Source organism: Felis catus, chromosome B1 (genome assembly GCF_018350175.1).
Source record: "Felis catus isolate Fca126 chromosome B1, F.catus_Fca126_mat1.0, whole genome shotgun sequence".
NCBI classification, from domain to species: Eukaryota; Metazoa; Chordata; class Mammalia; order Carnivora; family Felidae; genus Felis; species Felis catus.
The window spans coordinates 31,147,661-31,163,771 of NC_058371.1; the positions used below are offsets into that span (position 1 = coordinate 31,147,661).

The window sequence follows — 16,111 nt, forward strand, 5'->3', positions numbered from 1 at the left end:
ATTTTAGAGCTACTCATATTTTTATGGAGTACCACTTATCACATAAAAATTATACGATGAACAGAGATTTCCTAAGAGCCTCGGTATTGATAAATTCAAAGCACTTTTCAAGCCATGAAAACCCTTTGATCTAGTAGAAAGATAATTGTTCTTAGAATTGAAATGCATAACAATTACACGATGAAGGAAAATCTTGTGAGCTTTCCTGGCTGATGGAACAAGTTTCAGTCTGTCAAAGTCAGCTTCAATTCCATTATTTGAATTTATTTTTTTTTTAATTTTTTTTTCAACGTTTTATTTATTTTTTGGACAGAGAGAGACAGAGCATGAACGGGGGAGGGGCAGAGAGAGAGGGAGACACAGAATCGGAAACAGGCTCCAGGCTCTGAGCCATCAGCCCAGAGCCCGACGCGGGGCTCGAACTCACTGACCGCGAGATGGTGACCTGGCTGAAGTCGGACGCTTAACGACTGCGCCACCCAGGCGCCCCTCCATTATTTGAATTTAAAGGAATGGTAGAAATTACATCTCTTAATATCCACGGCATTAAAATCTTTATCAGGGACACTTCCATTGTAAACACGCTCCAAGCATATAGCATTGAAGGATACTGGAAACAGAAAGTTAAAGGACAAACCCAAACACGGAGATGAACTGCTTATGTCTCTAGAATGGTCTAGTCAGTGAGGAATCCATGGGTCTCACAGCCTAGGAGTCCCAGGGAAACCAGACATGGCCCAGAATTCCTCTTTTACAGTGCCCAGATCATAAATGCACTCCATAAGAGGCAGGAACGCATAACCAGCCTCTGAATGAAACCAGGGCCTCAATAGCCTCCTGTACTCATGAAAGATGGTTGCAAAAGTTTCTGCCTGCCAAGAGTGTGAGGGAGACCACTTGCCTGGGGAAGCAAGAGGACACAGATGCAGCTCCCAATCAGGACTGGCCAGAGTTGGTGACGACATCTACAGCATCCCGTATACTACTCTGGGGAGGGGATCCAAACCACTCTCCAATTTAAGATCTGATAGTTTTCGATGGAGTTCCTGAGATGTTGGACAGAGAAAGCAAACACATGGAGAAGGAGAGAAAGAAGAAAGAAAGAAAGAAAGAAAGAAAGAAAGAAAGAAAGAAAGAAAGAAAGAAAGAAAAGAAAAGAAAGAAAGAAAAAGGAAGGAAGAAAGAAAGGAAGAAAGAAAGAGGAAAGAAAGAAAAGGAAGGAAGGAAAGAAGGAAGGAAGGAAGGAAGGAAGGAAGGAAGGAAGGAAGGAAGATAGTGAGGGAGAGATAACAAAATTTTACTCAAAATGAGCTTTCAAAGTAGAAGAATAAATATAAAAATAAGAAAAATTGCCAATAAAATTTAAAATGCAGAAGATTAAATCATTTTAGATAAATATAAATAATGTAACAGGCTGAAGAATGGCTTGAAATAAGTACATTTAGCTTTAAAAAATGTAAGAATAACATCCATGAGAAAGAATAAGACAGTATAAAAACAAGAGAGGCAGAATGAAATAGGAGTCCATGGATATGAAACCGAACTAATTAGAAATCTTGAAACTAAAATATTGTCATTAAATTTTAAAAATTAGTGAATAGGGGTGCCTTGGTGGCTCAGTCAGTTGAGCCCGTGACTCTTGCCTTTGGTTCAGTTCACAGGAACAAGCCCTTGCATCGGGCTGCTAATTGAGTATGGACCCTGCTTAAGATTCTCTCTCTCTCTCTCTCTCTCTCTCTCTCTCTCTCCTCTGCTCCTCTCCCCTGCTCTTTCTCTCTCAAAAAAAAAAAAAAAAAAAGAAAAAGAAAAAGAAAAAAAAAAAGAAATCAGTGAATGGGGTAAACTCTATGCTGGGTAAAATCAAAGATAGAATATAAGAAAGGAAACATATTACTAAAGAATTCATCCAGAAAGCAGAACAGAGAAGCAGATATTTAAAATGTGAAACAACAGATAAAAGACACGGAAGATAAACTTAAAGGTTCCAACATATGTCTGATGAATGCATCAGAAGAATGGAGAAAAATTAGCAGAAAAGCAATATGTGAAGAGAAAATAGCTCATGATTTTGCTGAATTCAAGAAAGAATAGTGTCAAAGCAAAGCAGTATGCTCAATATTAAGAAGGATTTTTAAAAATCGATCCATACCTGGACAATGAGTAGTAAAGCTAAAGGAGAAAATTCTAGAAATTACCAGAGGAAAAAGGCTGATTTTGCAGGACAATTACAATGAACCTCATTGGGCAGGTTCAGCAACAATAGATGCCAGAACACAACAGACTACAATAGAACAATGGTTATCTTAAAAGTTATCTTAAAAGTATTGAGGGAATGGGTGCCTGGGGGCTCAGTTGGTTGGGTGTCTGACTTCAGCTCAGGTCATGATCTCAAGGTTCATGGGCTTGAGCCCTACGTTGGTCTCCATGCTGACAGTTCAGAGCCTGGAGCCTGCTTCAGATTCTGTGTCTCCCTCTCTCTCTGCCCCTCGCCCTCTAATGCTCTGTCTCTTTCTGTCTCTCAAAAAATGAATAAATGTTAAAAAAATTTTTTTTAAGTATTGAGGGAAAATACATGTCAACCTGGAAATAATTATTTTAACAATCTTTTATAATTTGGGTGCCATTAAAACTAAAGATATTGGTACAGGGACAGACAGATGGACATGTGAATAGAAAGCCAAGAAACAGAAATATACATTTATAAGCATTTTGTGTGCCTGAGAGAGAGAATTACAAGTCGGTGAAGAAACAATGGATTTTACTTCGTACTTTGGGCTTGGACTTTGTTCTTCATGTGGAAAAGAATGGGACTAGACCTTACTTCATTTCATGCCCTCGAATTGACTCCAAGTGGCTTAAAGACTTAAAATTTTAATTTTTTAAAGTTTTATTTATTTATTTTGAGATTGAGAGAGAGAGAGAGAGAGAGAGAGAGAGCGCATAAGCAGGGGAGGAGCAGAGAGAGGGAGAGACTCCCAAGCAGGTTCCATGCTGTCAGTGCAGGAGTCTGACTTGGGGCTGGAACTCAGGGACTGTGAGATCATGACCTGAGCCGAAATGAAGAGTTGGACACTTAAGGGCACCTGGGTGGCACAGTCGGTTAAGCATCCCACATTGGTTCAGGTCATGATCTCACAGTTCGTGAGTTCGAGTTCTGTGTCAAGCTCTGTGCCGACAGTTCCGAGCCTGGAGCCTGCTTCGGATTCTGTGTCTCCCTCTCTCTCTGCCCCTCCCGGCTCATGCTCTGTCTCTCACTCAAAATTAAATAAGCATAAAAAAATTTTAAAAAGAGTTGGACACTCAACCAACTAAGCCACCCAGGCGCCCCAGGACCTAAAATTTTAAAGCAAAACTTTAAAGCTCTTAGAAGAGTTTTCTTAGAAGGAAACTTCTACTGTTAAGGATTCCTTAAGCAAGGCATTAAAAGCAAATTATAACAGAAAAGATTAATAGATTTGATTACATGAAAATTAAAACCTGCTATACAAGAGCACTGTGAGTATAACAAATAAGATTTAGTTTGCTTCCAATTTTTTCTCCATTACACTGCTATAATGAACATGCTTATACATATTTTTATGCAAATATTTTATCAAATAAATTTTTTAAAGTGGAATTGCTGAGTTGAAAAATAGGTACAACTTAATAGCTGCTGCTTTCTAAATAGTTTATCAATTTATATTTGCATTAGCACTAATTGAGAGTGTTTTCTTGACACTCTTTTCAACATTGGTTATTATGACTTTAACTTTATATGTACAATATTAATTTTGTTTCTGGTCTTCTGTTGTTTAAAGTAATGCTGCAGTAAACATCCTTGCACATGAGTGGTCTTGCATTCGTAAATGTTCCATGCAAAATACAGAACTGTGTAAGGTTCTATGTGAAATAGTCCTAGAGATGAAGTTGCTGAATCAGAAATGTGTATATTTTAATTGCTGTCAGAAGAGATAATTACTGTGCCACCACCAAGAGTTCATGAGAGGGGTCATTTCCCCATATTCTGGGCAGCATTGTATCTGTCAAACTTCTCAAAGTTCTCCATTTTTGCCAATCTGACAAGTGAAGAATGGTATAGAAATGGTAAAGTCTGCATTTCTTTAGTTATGAGTTCGATTGAACATCTTTACATATTTTCTAAAGCTACTTGGATTTCCCCTTTTTTCTAAATGAATTGCGTGATCATGTCCTTTGCCTGTATTTTGACCGCGTTTATCGATTAACTCCACAGTCTTCATTGAGCACCTGTTGTAATGTACCAGGCTCTATTCTGAACTCTGAGAAAACAGTGCTGCAAATGGCAGATGAGGTCTTCTGGGTCCTGGAACTTACCATTTAGTGGAGGAAGTGAGGTAATAAACACATAAAGTGTAACTTCAATATAATGAAGAAGATAAAACCTGGCAATGGGACAGATAGCAACTGGCGGAGGGCACTGCTTTAGAAGAGGCAAGCAGAGGAGATGCCCTGTTAAATCTGCTCCTCCCACCTCCTCTTTACATTATCTGAACATATGTCCGAACACGTGATCTGTTTCCATGATGTCAAGGTACACACCATTTATGACTCTGTCTGGCAATCATAATTACCACAAGAAGTTCAGCTTTAATTCTACCTTTAACGGATAAAATCCACATAACCATCCCTTCTTCCCACAGTCTTCACATTTCTGGGTTCATAGTTTTGACTCACTTATTGGTTTGTTTAGATTTTGTCTTAAAAGGGTTGATGTGTATTCTATTCCTTAAATTCTTGCATGCCTGAATAAGGCCAGTCTGCTGGACAGCTTAGCTCGGTATAAAATTCTTGAGTCCCAGTTTCTCTCCTTCCTAATTTTTTTTTTTTTTGTTTTTTTAGAGAGAGATCATTAGCTAGGCAGAGAGTCCAAGAGAGAAGGGGAGAGATAATCCCGAGCAGGTACCACGTGCAGTGTGGAGACCAACAGAGGCTTGATTTTACAACCAGGAGATCATGACCTGAGCCGAAATTGAGTCAGACAATTAACCAACTGAGCCACCCAGACGCCCCATAATGTTTTAGTTTTTGAAGTGTCTTCTAGTATTGAGTACATTCTGTGACATCATCTGAGGTCAGTTTGATATTTCCACTTCTTCAACATGAATTACTCCTTAAACAGGCTATTTAGAAGATTCTCCCTTTACCCTTGAAGTTCAGAAATGAGACCAGGATATTGATCAGGTCTGTATCATTCTGTTACCGTTTTTCCTAAGACATCATGCTCCCTTTCAGGATTGAGATTTGAGTAAATTTTAGTTTAGGCAATCTTCAATCTTTCCAACCTTACTGTTTTTTGAACTTCACATTCTTATTCTAATATCGCTTCTTAAAATGTGGTTTTAATTTACATAAGTTATTTTATTTTTCTCGTCCATTTCATTCCTGAACTCTGCCAGCTCACTCTTTTGTTGCCTTTTGTAGGGTTGTCATCTTGCTTTCTCTCTCTCTCTCCCTCTAACTCTTGTTTCAAAGAAGCCGTCTTTCTTTAATTCCTCTCAAGTCATGGATGCTTTAAAAAACCTTTCTCCTATTTTGAGGCCAAATTTGTTTTCTGCTTTGTGTTACTTATTTGCCTTCTGATTTTCTTTCATGCTTTCTTTTTAAATAATGGTTTATATGCATAGGAGCTGCCATAGATTGTATGTTTGTGTTTCCTCAATATTCATATGTTAAAACCTATGCCCAAGGTGATGGTATTAGGAGGTAGGGTCTTTGGGAGATGATTAGGTCATGGGGCAGGGCCTTCATACATGGCATTAGTGTCCTTATAAGAGAAGTCCCAGAGCACTCCCTGGCCTTTCTGCCATGTGAGGACACAGTGAAAAGACAGGTGTCTATGAACCAGAAGGTAGGCTCTCACCAGATGTCAAATCTACCAGTGCTTTGACCTTGAACTTTCCAGACTCCAGAACTATTAGAAATAAATTTCTGCTGTTTATAAGCCACCCAGTCTATGGTGTTTTTATTACAGCAGGCTGAAAAGACTAAGAAAAGACTCATCACCCATTTCTTTCTCTTTTTTTCCTCATAATTTCTCATTTTAATGGAGGCTATTTTAGGGAGGAGGGAGATGTGAACTGCTGAGTGCCCACTTTTATTTTGATATGTTAATTTAGAACTCTTTCTCACTGGTTTTTATCCTTAGTGAAACAAGTCTCCCCACCCCCATTTTTAGTGGAATTTAAAACACTGAAATATATTTGATATATAACCCTGGATAAATTTAAAGTGTACACCATGTTGATCTGATGCATTTATATATTGTAATATGATTGCCATTGTAATGATAATTAGCATCTCTGCCTGGCCACATAATTATCATTTCTTTTTAGTGGCTTGAAGAGTTAAGACCTAGTCTCTTAGCAAGTTTGATGGTTGTAATTGAGGTGAGCAGACAGCTACGTGACTCATGGTGGAGGGCGTACGTTTTCCGTATGGTTATTTAGACCAGTATTTCACCTGCTGTGATGGATGTGCAGACAAGGACCTGGGGCTTCCCGCTAAAATACACACCTGCCTGCATGGAGTCTGGGGTGGGACGGGAGAGTCTTCATATCTAACATACTCTAGATGTGTTTAATTCTGCTAGTCCATGAGGACACTTTGAACTGCGGGGATTTGGGGTTTACTTCTTTCTTTTCAGCTGATTTAGAATAGCTGCTCCCAGATTGACCCACACCCCCCCCAGCCTGCCCTGCAGCTCTTCCCGCCTCCTGCTCATTCTGCCTGGGGGGGAGACGGGCTCCGGAAGACAGTTTTTGTGCTTTGTAGGCCTTTATGGAATTTAAGTTAACATTTGATTGTTAAGTTCTAATTCTACGGCATTGTTTTTAAGAAGTTGTTGATGATACAATTTCAGTTTCTCTTTTAGGAAATTTGTTAAAATATTTTTGCGGCCTAAATTACAGTCTGGTTTTGTATGTAGTAACGAAAAATAAATGCATTTCTTGCTTATAGAGGCCAAGGTCTCTCTTTCTCTTTCTCCCTGTCTCTCCCTCTCTCTCTCTCTCTCTCTCTCTCTCTCTCTCACACACACTTGACCTTATATCTTACATATTTTTAAATTCCTTTTAATAATAGCTTTCCCCCACTTGTCTACTTGACCTATGAAGAAGGAAAAGAGGTGGAGCGGTATGTTAAAGTCTCCCACTGATATTCGGGTTGTGTTGATTTTCTACAGATTGTTGCTCGCAGTAGAATTTTTGTTGCAGTATTATTCCAGGCATGAGATGCCCTGGCAGTTAAATCTTCAGTGTGAACTCTAATCTTTACAAATATTTCCTGATTCTTGCAAGTTCCTTTTTTCTTTTTTCTCCGTGAGCCAAAGTGTTTTCTTAAAAAGGTTCCTGAGTGATTTTCCCACCATGCTTCCCGGCCAGCCATCTTGCGACGTTCCAGGTGGCTGGCCCTTGAGAACCGACGTTACTGTGTCTTTCTGCTTCAGGGTGCTGGGTGGTCACCGTCATCGCACTGCCCTGTCATTCAGCTCTGCTGGGGTTCCCTGCCAGCCTTCCTTCAGCTACTGTCCACTATCCTTTGCTTACTCCTGCAGCAGCCCCGGGTCCCCTTGGTCCCGCCGTCCCCACCCCCTTCACTTGCTGTCTATGATCTCCCTCCAGGTGTCCCTCCAGGTGTCCCTCCAGGAGAGCAGCTGTCTCCTAAAGGGGGCGGGGCCGGGTGCTGGTTGTGGCAGCAAGCAAACGAGATGTGCTCCCAGCTTGGCGTCTCCTCTTGGCCTCAGATGGTGTCCTTGTCATCCACCAGCAGGTCCCCAAGCCCACCGTCTTGTCCCTCATCAGAATAGTGCAGTCCATGAACTGGCGCTCCAGGTGGTTCTCCACCCACTCAGCCAGCGCTAATTCTCGCCCGCAGTGTTCACACTTCAGCGGAGGGCCGGTGCACACGGGGACCTCGGTGTCCTGCATGTCGTCCACCTCCGCACGGCTTCCGAGGCTCCAGGGATCCGCTCCGCGTCTGGGGAAAAGCCTGGGACCTCATACACACTGGCCACTTCGTCCACTAGGTCCAGCAGCAGGTCTCTGTACTGTTGCGGGTGAGGAACCCCAGTCGCTCCGCCAGCGCCTGGTCACCACCACCGCCCCCTACCTGGAAACTGCCTGGGGAAGCCCTGCAGGAGGTCCGCTAGACGTTGGCCCACAAGTGGTTCAAGTCCAACAGCACCTGCGAGAGCCAAGGGCCCTTGTTTTGTTTTGTAATAAACCATTTATTTATTTATTTATTTATTTAAAAGTTTTATTATTTATTTTTATTATTTTTTGAAAATTTACATCCAAATTAGCCTACAGCGAAATAACGACTTCAGGAGTGGATTCCAGTGATTCATCCCCTAGGTATAACAGAGCCAAGGGCCTTTTTCATGCTTATCGCCTGAGCTCTATTCTTGTTACTATCAATTTTACAACCTTTGCTTGCTTTTTTTTTTTTTTTTTGGAATGCTTATATGTTTGTATTTGAGAGAGAGAGAGAGAGAGAGAGAGAGAGAGAGAGCGCACAATCAGGGGAAGGGCAGAGAGAGAGGGAGACGCAGAATTTGAAGCAGGGTCCAGGCTCCTAGCTGTCAGCACAGAGCCCGATGCGGGGCTCGAACTCACGAACTGTGAGATCATGACCTGATCCCCCAAGTCTGGCAATTGACTGACCCAGCTACCCAAGCTCCCTGCTGTGCTTGCTTTTTATTTGCGTTTGCTTATCTGTATCTTTTTACTTTTAATTTTTTTGCATCAGTTTGTTTTAGGTAAGTCTGCATGTATTTGAATTTAGTCTAGGCCCAATTTGATTATATATATATATATTTTTTTTAATTTTTTTTAACGTTTATTTATTTTTGAGAGAGAGAGAGACAGAGCATGAACAGGGGGAGGAGCAGAGAGAGAGGGAGACACAGAATCCGAACCGGGCTCCAGGCTCCGAGCTGTCAGCGCAGAGCCCGACGTGGGGCTGGAACTCACGGACTGTGAGATCATGACCTGAGCCGAAGTGGGACGCTCAACCGACCAAGCCACCCAGGCGCCCCTGATTATATTTTTAATGAACTGCTTTAACATCTTTAATTATTACTTAACAGTCGTATTTCATCTTGTATCAGTCACTGTGTTCCATGGTTTTTAAAATATTTGTTTTCTCACTGTTTCAAGTTTTGATTTTTTTATTTACTTTTTTAAAAAATATTTCTTTAGTTTTGAGAGAGCTCGTGTGAGCGGGGGAGGGTCAGACAATGGAAGGCAGACGATGGGATTTGGGCTCCACGCTGACAGCGGTGAGATTCATGTGGGACTAGAACTCCTGAACAGTGAGATTATGACCTCAGCCCAAGTCCAAGGCTCAACCGACTGAGCCAGCCAGGTGCCCCTGACTGTTTTCATTTTTTTACAGTGAAATACGATGTCTTATTTTTATCTTCTTCAGCATTTTGAAAATCATGTCCTATTTTTATGTCCTTTGGTGACTAACTTTTTCAAAAACGTTCCTTCACTATTTTTTCTAATTACCAGAGAAAAATACACATTTCAGACCCTTTCATTTGTGACACGTAATTTCATACACTTTGAAAATGTTCTCTCAAAAATCCCTACATACTGATATTTATTATTTATTCAGGCTACGCTATGTGCCCCAAGGGAGTCCAAGTGTTGATTACCTCAGCGAACGAGGCAGACCACAGGACCCACCCTCATGGAGTTCACTCTGGCACAGCAAAGACAGGCAAGAAGAAAAATCAGTGTGTCTACACTGTAGAATATGATTTCAGGAAGTCATGGGTCTATATCATTGTTCTCATCTAATTATATTTTATTTTCACGGAAAATATTTTTGCATTGAATAATATAACCAGATTGACAATAATATTTGGGCTTCTTCCTATTCGAACTGGCTATTGCTCCTGATATGCAATAGTTTTCCCCATTGAGAGATCTCAATTTTACCAAATTGCAGGAAGTAAAGATACAAATCTAAGAGCTTCAATGGGACGCCTGGGTGGCTCAGTCGGTTAAGCGTCCGACTTCAGCTCAGGTCACGATCTCGCGGTCCGCGAGTTCGAGCCCCGCGTCAGGCTCTGGGCTGATGGCTCAGAGCCTGGAGCCTGCTTCCGATTCTGTGTCTCCCTCTCTCTCTGCCCCTCCCCCGTTCATGCTGTGTCTCTCTCTGTCTCAAAAATAAATAAACCTTAAAAAAAAATTAAAAAACCAAAAATCTAAGGGCTTCAAAACTTTCTAAAAACAATTCTAAGAGTTGGTTTTCCTGGCTCTGTTTTCTAAGTTCTCACATTACTGAAAATAATTATTTGGGACTTTCATTTACGAAAGAACTAATATTGCTATAAAATTTTTGGATCTACCTTTGTTCCTTAAAATCCTGTACAGTGAAAGACAATCTTGGGCAATTGTTTCATTGCCTCCTGAGATTTCATGTTATGTAAGGCGAAACTTGAGAAAGATTTTTGCCTGTTGTAAATCATCTACTTTATCTGCCTAGAAGCTTCCTTGTGTGTCTCTACGGATGGCTTCTTTCAGTGATTTTACAAATAAAGTATGGAGGCATTTATTTTGCCTGCCTTGTAGCACAACTCATGGAGTAGAAAAGAAAGCAGCTTACACCTGTAATGGCAGGGGGCTCAGAGCTTCAACTAAAGCTTCCACTAAAGCTCTGAGGTTCAGACTACTACAGACGTGCAGAATACGTACAATTTCTACGTATGGGTTATTTTATTAAGGGAACATAGAAGTGTGCTATTAGCCTTAGACATTTTTGTCCCCAATTACCTTCTAATTTGTATGAAAATTTCCCCATAGCTTGACAGTTGTCTGTGAACTTTGTTTTAGTAAGAGGGTACATTTTCGTCTTTTGTGTTTCCTCTTGAGTGATTTGTCGAAGAGTTTGGCAGATTCCCGGGTGGATGCTAATTAGGAGAAGAAATCCGCAGTGTTTGTGATTAGTGACCCGTTTACATGTTCTTTTGAAAGAGAATAGTATTCAGTTTACAAACAATGTACAAGGTGTCAGAAACCATTTTTCAAAATGTATGAGAAATTTAATGTTTCAGACTTTTGAAGAATACTGTCTTGGTCAGAAAGCTATATTGCTCAGCCCTCTTCATTCAAGTGAGAGAAGCCAAATTCAAGCTAGTTGAGAGAAAAAGAGAGAAGAGAATTTACTGGCACATGTGATCAAACATCCCGAAGTAAAAGTAACTTCAAGCATGACTGTCTCTAGCAGCTCAAAAACTGTGAACAACCCATTACACCAATGCAAAAATGTATTCTTTCCAGATTGTCCCAGAAAACTGTGTAGAATCTATGGGCCTATTTTGGGTTTTATGGCCACGCCACGGGAATAGTCATCCCATGAGAATGTTGACTGTCTAGGACTGTCCCTTTCCATCTTATAGGTACACACCATATTATCACGAAGGTTGATTTCATGTTCTAGAATTTTCAGAATATATTTTTAGTTGTTTTTTTCCCCCAGCTTTATTGAGATATAATTGACATATGACATTGTGTTAAGTATACAGTATACAACCTGTTTATTTGATATACTTGACAAACTCATTACCACCAAAGCATTATCCGACATCCGCATCACGTCACATAATTATCATTTCTTTTTTTGTGGTGAGAACACTTGAGACCAACTTTCTTAACAGCTTTCAAGGATATAATACAATATTTCCAACTATAATCACCACGTTATACATTAAATACACAGAACTTATTCATGTTCTAATTGGAGGTTTGTACTGTTTGACCAACATCTTCCCTTTCCCCCTACTCCGCAGTCCCTGCTGACCACCATTCAAGTGTTTATCTCGATGCGTATGGCTGTATGGCTTGTTTAGATTCCACATGCAAGCGCTATCATACGGTATTTGTCTTTTTTGACTTTGCCCTGTCTCATTGAGCCTAAAACCCGCAAGGTCCATCCATGTTCTCACAAATGTCAGTATGTCCTCCTATCTCATGTTCTGAATATTCTATTGTATCTACACACCACAACTTCTTTATGCACTTACCTGCTGACACACACTTAGGCTGTTTTCATCTATTGGCTATTGTGAATAATGCTGCAAAGAACATGAGAATCTAGATATCTTTTTAAGATCCTGTTTTCATTTCGTTCGGATATATACCCCAAAATGGGATTGCTGGGTCATATGGTAGCTCCATTTTAATCTAATCATCACCAAGACCCATGTCAAAATGCTTTCCACCCGCTATGTTTTCTTCTAGGAGTTTTACAGTTTCAGGTCTTACAGCCAAGTCTTTAATCCATTTTGAGTTGATTTCTGTTCATGGTGTAAGATAGGTGTTCAGTTCCATTCTTTTGCCCGTGGCTCTCCAGTCGTGTTCCAACACCATTTATTGAAGATGCTGTCTTTTTACCATTGTATATTCTTGGCTCCTTTGTTATAAATTAGTTGATGATAATGCTGGAGTTTACTTCCAGGTTGTCTATGCTGTTCCATTGATTTATGTGTCAGTTTTATGCCAATACCATACAGTCTTGATTACTATAGCTTCGCAATATAATTTGGAATCAGGAAGTGTGATGCCTCCAGCTTTGTTCTTTCTTAAGGTTGCTTTGGCTATTCAGTCTTTTGTGGTTCTGTACAACTTTTAGGATTTTTTTTTCCATTTCTCTGAAAAAATACCATTGGAATTTTTATAGGGATTGCATTCAATCTGTAGATCATTTGGGGTAGTCGAGACATTTTAACAATATTAATTCTTCCAATCCGTGAGCATAAAACATCTTTCCGTTTGTTTGTGTCTCCTTCAAATTGTTTCATCGGTCTTGTAGTTTTCTGTGAACAGATCTTTCACCTTCTTGGTTAAATTTGTTTCTAGGTATTTAATCCTTTTTGATGTAATTGTATGTTCCTCCTATGTGCGATTTGTTGGGAGTTTTTATAATGGAGGATGTTGAATTTTGTGAAATTCCTTTTCTGCATCTATGGAGATTATCAGATTATTTTTACCCTTCATTCTCTTAATGTTGTATATCACATTGCTTAGTTTATGGAATTTGAACCATTCTTGCATCCCTGGAATGAATTCCATTTGAATGTACTGTTGAACTCAGTTTACTAATATTTTGTTGAGAAATTTTACATCTGTGTATACCAGGGATATTGGTCTGTAATTTTCTTTTCTTGTGGTGCCCTTGCCTGGTTCGTTATGAGGGTAATGCTGGCCTTGTAAAAGGAGTTTAGCAGTATTCCTTCCTCTTCTATGTTTGCAAGATTTTGAGAAGTAATTGTATTAATTCTTCTTTAAATTTTTGGTAGAATTCATCAGTGGTTCCTTAGTTCATTAGTTCTAGACTATTTTTGTTGTCTCCACCTATTTGTACACTTTCCAGTTTTCTTCTTGTAACTTATTTTTGGTTTCATAGCATTTTGATTGGAAGGATGCTTGATGTTACTTCAGTCTCCTTAAATTTATGAGGATTTGTTTTGTGGCCTCACATGTGATCCATACTGAAGAATGTTCCGTGTGAGCTTGGAAAGAATGTGTATTATGCTGTTGTTGGACGGAATGTTCTGTAAATGTCTGTTAGGTCCATCTGGTCTAATGTGTAGTTGAAGTCTGATGTTTCAGACTTGAACTTGTTTCAGACTTGTAGTTGAAGTCTGATTTCAGAATGCAGTTTCAGAGGTAGCTCCCATGAGGCACCATTTCACACCTACTATGAAAACTATAGTCAAAAAGATGGACAATAACAAGAATTGCCAAAGATGTGGAGAAATTGGAATCCTCGTGCATTGCTGGTAGGGCTGTAGAACTGTGCAGCTGCTATGGAAATACTTAAGCAGTGTTCCTATATGACTAAGTATTCCATTCCTAGGTATATATCCAAGAGAATTCAAAACTGATGTCTACACAAAAACATGCACACACATGTTCATAGCTTCATTATTCGCAACATCCAAAAGCTACAAAAAAACCTGAGTGTCCATCAGTGGATGAACAGGTAAATAAAATGAAAACTTATTCAGCCACGAAAAGAAGCGAAATACCACTACATGCGACAGCATGGATGTACCATGAAAACATGATGGGAAGTGAAAGATGCCAGACACAAATGGTCTGATAGTGTATGATTCCATTCTTGGAATGTTCGGAATAAGCAAATCCATAGAGACAGAAGCTATATTAGCATTTCCTAGAGGCTGAGGAGAGGGAACAATAGTGAGTGGGTATAGGGTTTTTCCTGTGATGATGAAAACGTGTAGGAGTTAGTCCTGATGGCTTCACAACTTTGTGAATACACTAACGGCCACTGAAGTCTACACTGCTCAGGGGAGAATTTTGTACTATGGGAATTATGTTATCAATAGAAAAGAAATAATTCTTTTTTAAAAAATTTTTTTAACGTTTATTTATTTTTTTGAGAGAGAGACAGAGCATGAACGGGGGAGGGTCAGAGAGAGAGGGAGACACAGAATCGGAAACAGGCTCCAGGCTCTGAGCTGTCGGCACAGAGCCAGACACGGGGCTCAGACTCACGAACTGCGAGATCATGACCTGAGCCGAAGTCGGGTGCCCAACCGACTGAGCCACCCAGGTGCCCCAAGAAATAATTCTTTAAAAATATAAAGATGGATTCAGAATTTAGAATGTGTAGCCAGACATTTTAAATCAGCGCTTCCAAGAAATTATAACATTTCTGGGGAATTCTCTAGCAAGCTAAGAGATGTGGACTGCCTTCAGTTGCTCCAGAGCATGAAGTGCAAACTATCATAAAAGGAACTGTTCAAGGCCCTATTTGTTTTGTTTTGTTAATTAGTGCTGCCTTCCTGTATGGCCAGAATAATTTCATATTTGCAAGTTTTAAATATGATTGATGATAATCATTAATACACAGAAAGCTTCCAAATACTGCTGAATTAAGTGGCATTTAACACCTGGAAGATATTTTAGGTCAATTATGATCTACTAAACTACAAAATCAGCATGTTGCTCATGAAGGTTTCTCATAAAGCAGAGTATAATTCAAAAAGTTCATGTGAAAACAGGAAAAGTACATTTTATATATGTAAATAGTTTGCCCAAAAAAGGACAAATTTAGGCAAGTAGTCGAAAGTTCTTATTTTCAAATTACAATAAAGGAACTGTAAATAATTTACTGTGTAACATTATTGACTTTTAAACCTATTTTACTTTATCTTTTAAACTTATTTATTTTGAGAGAGAGAAAGAAAGAGAGAGAACCCGCATGCAAGCCGGGGAGGGGCAGAGAGAGAGGGAGAGGGCAAGAATCCCAAGCAGGCTCCACCCTGTTGGCACAGAGTCAGAAATGGGACTGGATCTCACAAACCATGAGACCATCACCTGAGCTGAAATCAAGAGTCCAACACTTAACCAAATGAGCCAGCCAGGCGCCCCTAAAACTATTTTATTATAAAACAAACCACAAATACAGGAAGCTCTTCCGAACAAATACACAGCCTGATGAGTTTTTATGAGGCCTTTTTATAACTACCACCCAGGTGAAGACATGTGGCCTGATTCAATCACAATAACACTCTTACCCCAAGTAACTATTATACTCACCTTTGTAGAGATGACACAAATGTCCATTCTTAGAGATTGTAATTTAATCTTACTTTTTTAAAAGTGTTGGGATTCCGTGTCAATTTCAGCCCACACATTTCTCCTCCTTCCCTTCCTTTTTCTTATCATTTATCTATTAAGGAATCGAGGACATTTGCCCAGCAGACTATTTCACACTCTCAATTCTACTTATTGTGGACTCATAGTGCAGTTCCTCTGTCTTCTTGAAAATTGGCAGCGGATCGCCAGACTTGATCAGACTCAGTCAGGTTCAACTCCTTTGGCAAGACCGTGTGGAATGCTGTACTCTCACCAGGAGGTGTCTGTCTGCTTGTCTCTCTTTGTGGACTGAGCAGCTGTTGATACTCAATACCTGGATCCGTGCATTCATTAGTGGTTGCAAAACAATGATCTTTCAATTCATCATTTTTTTTTTCATTTATTAAATAAAACACTTTTACAAAGAGATGCTTTCCCTCTTCTACTGTTTGTACTATCCAGGCAGACAGTTTCTACAG

At 39.8% G+C, this 16,111-nt stretch overlaps 1 pseudogene; it reads right to left on the minus strand.

Moving 5' to 3' along the window:
• Nucleotides 1-7,609: 7,609 nt before the first annotated feature.
• Nucleotides 7,610-15,620, minus strand: LOC101101213 (annotated as a pseudogene).
• Nucleotides 15,621-16,111: the final 491 nt, after the last annotated feature.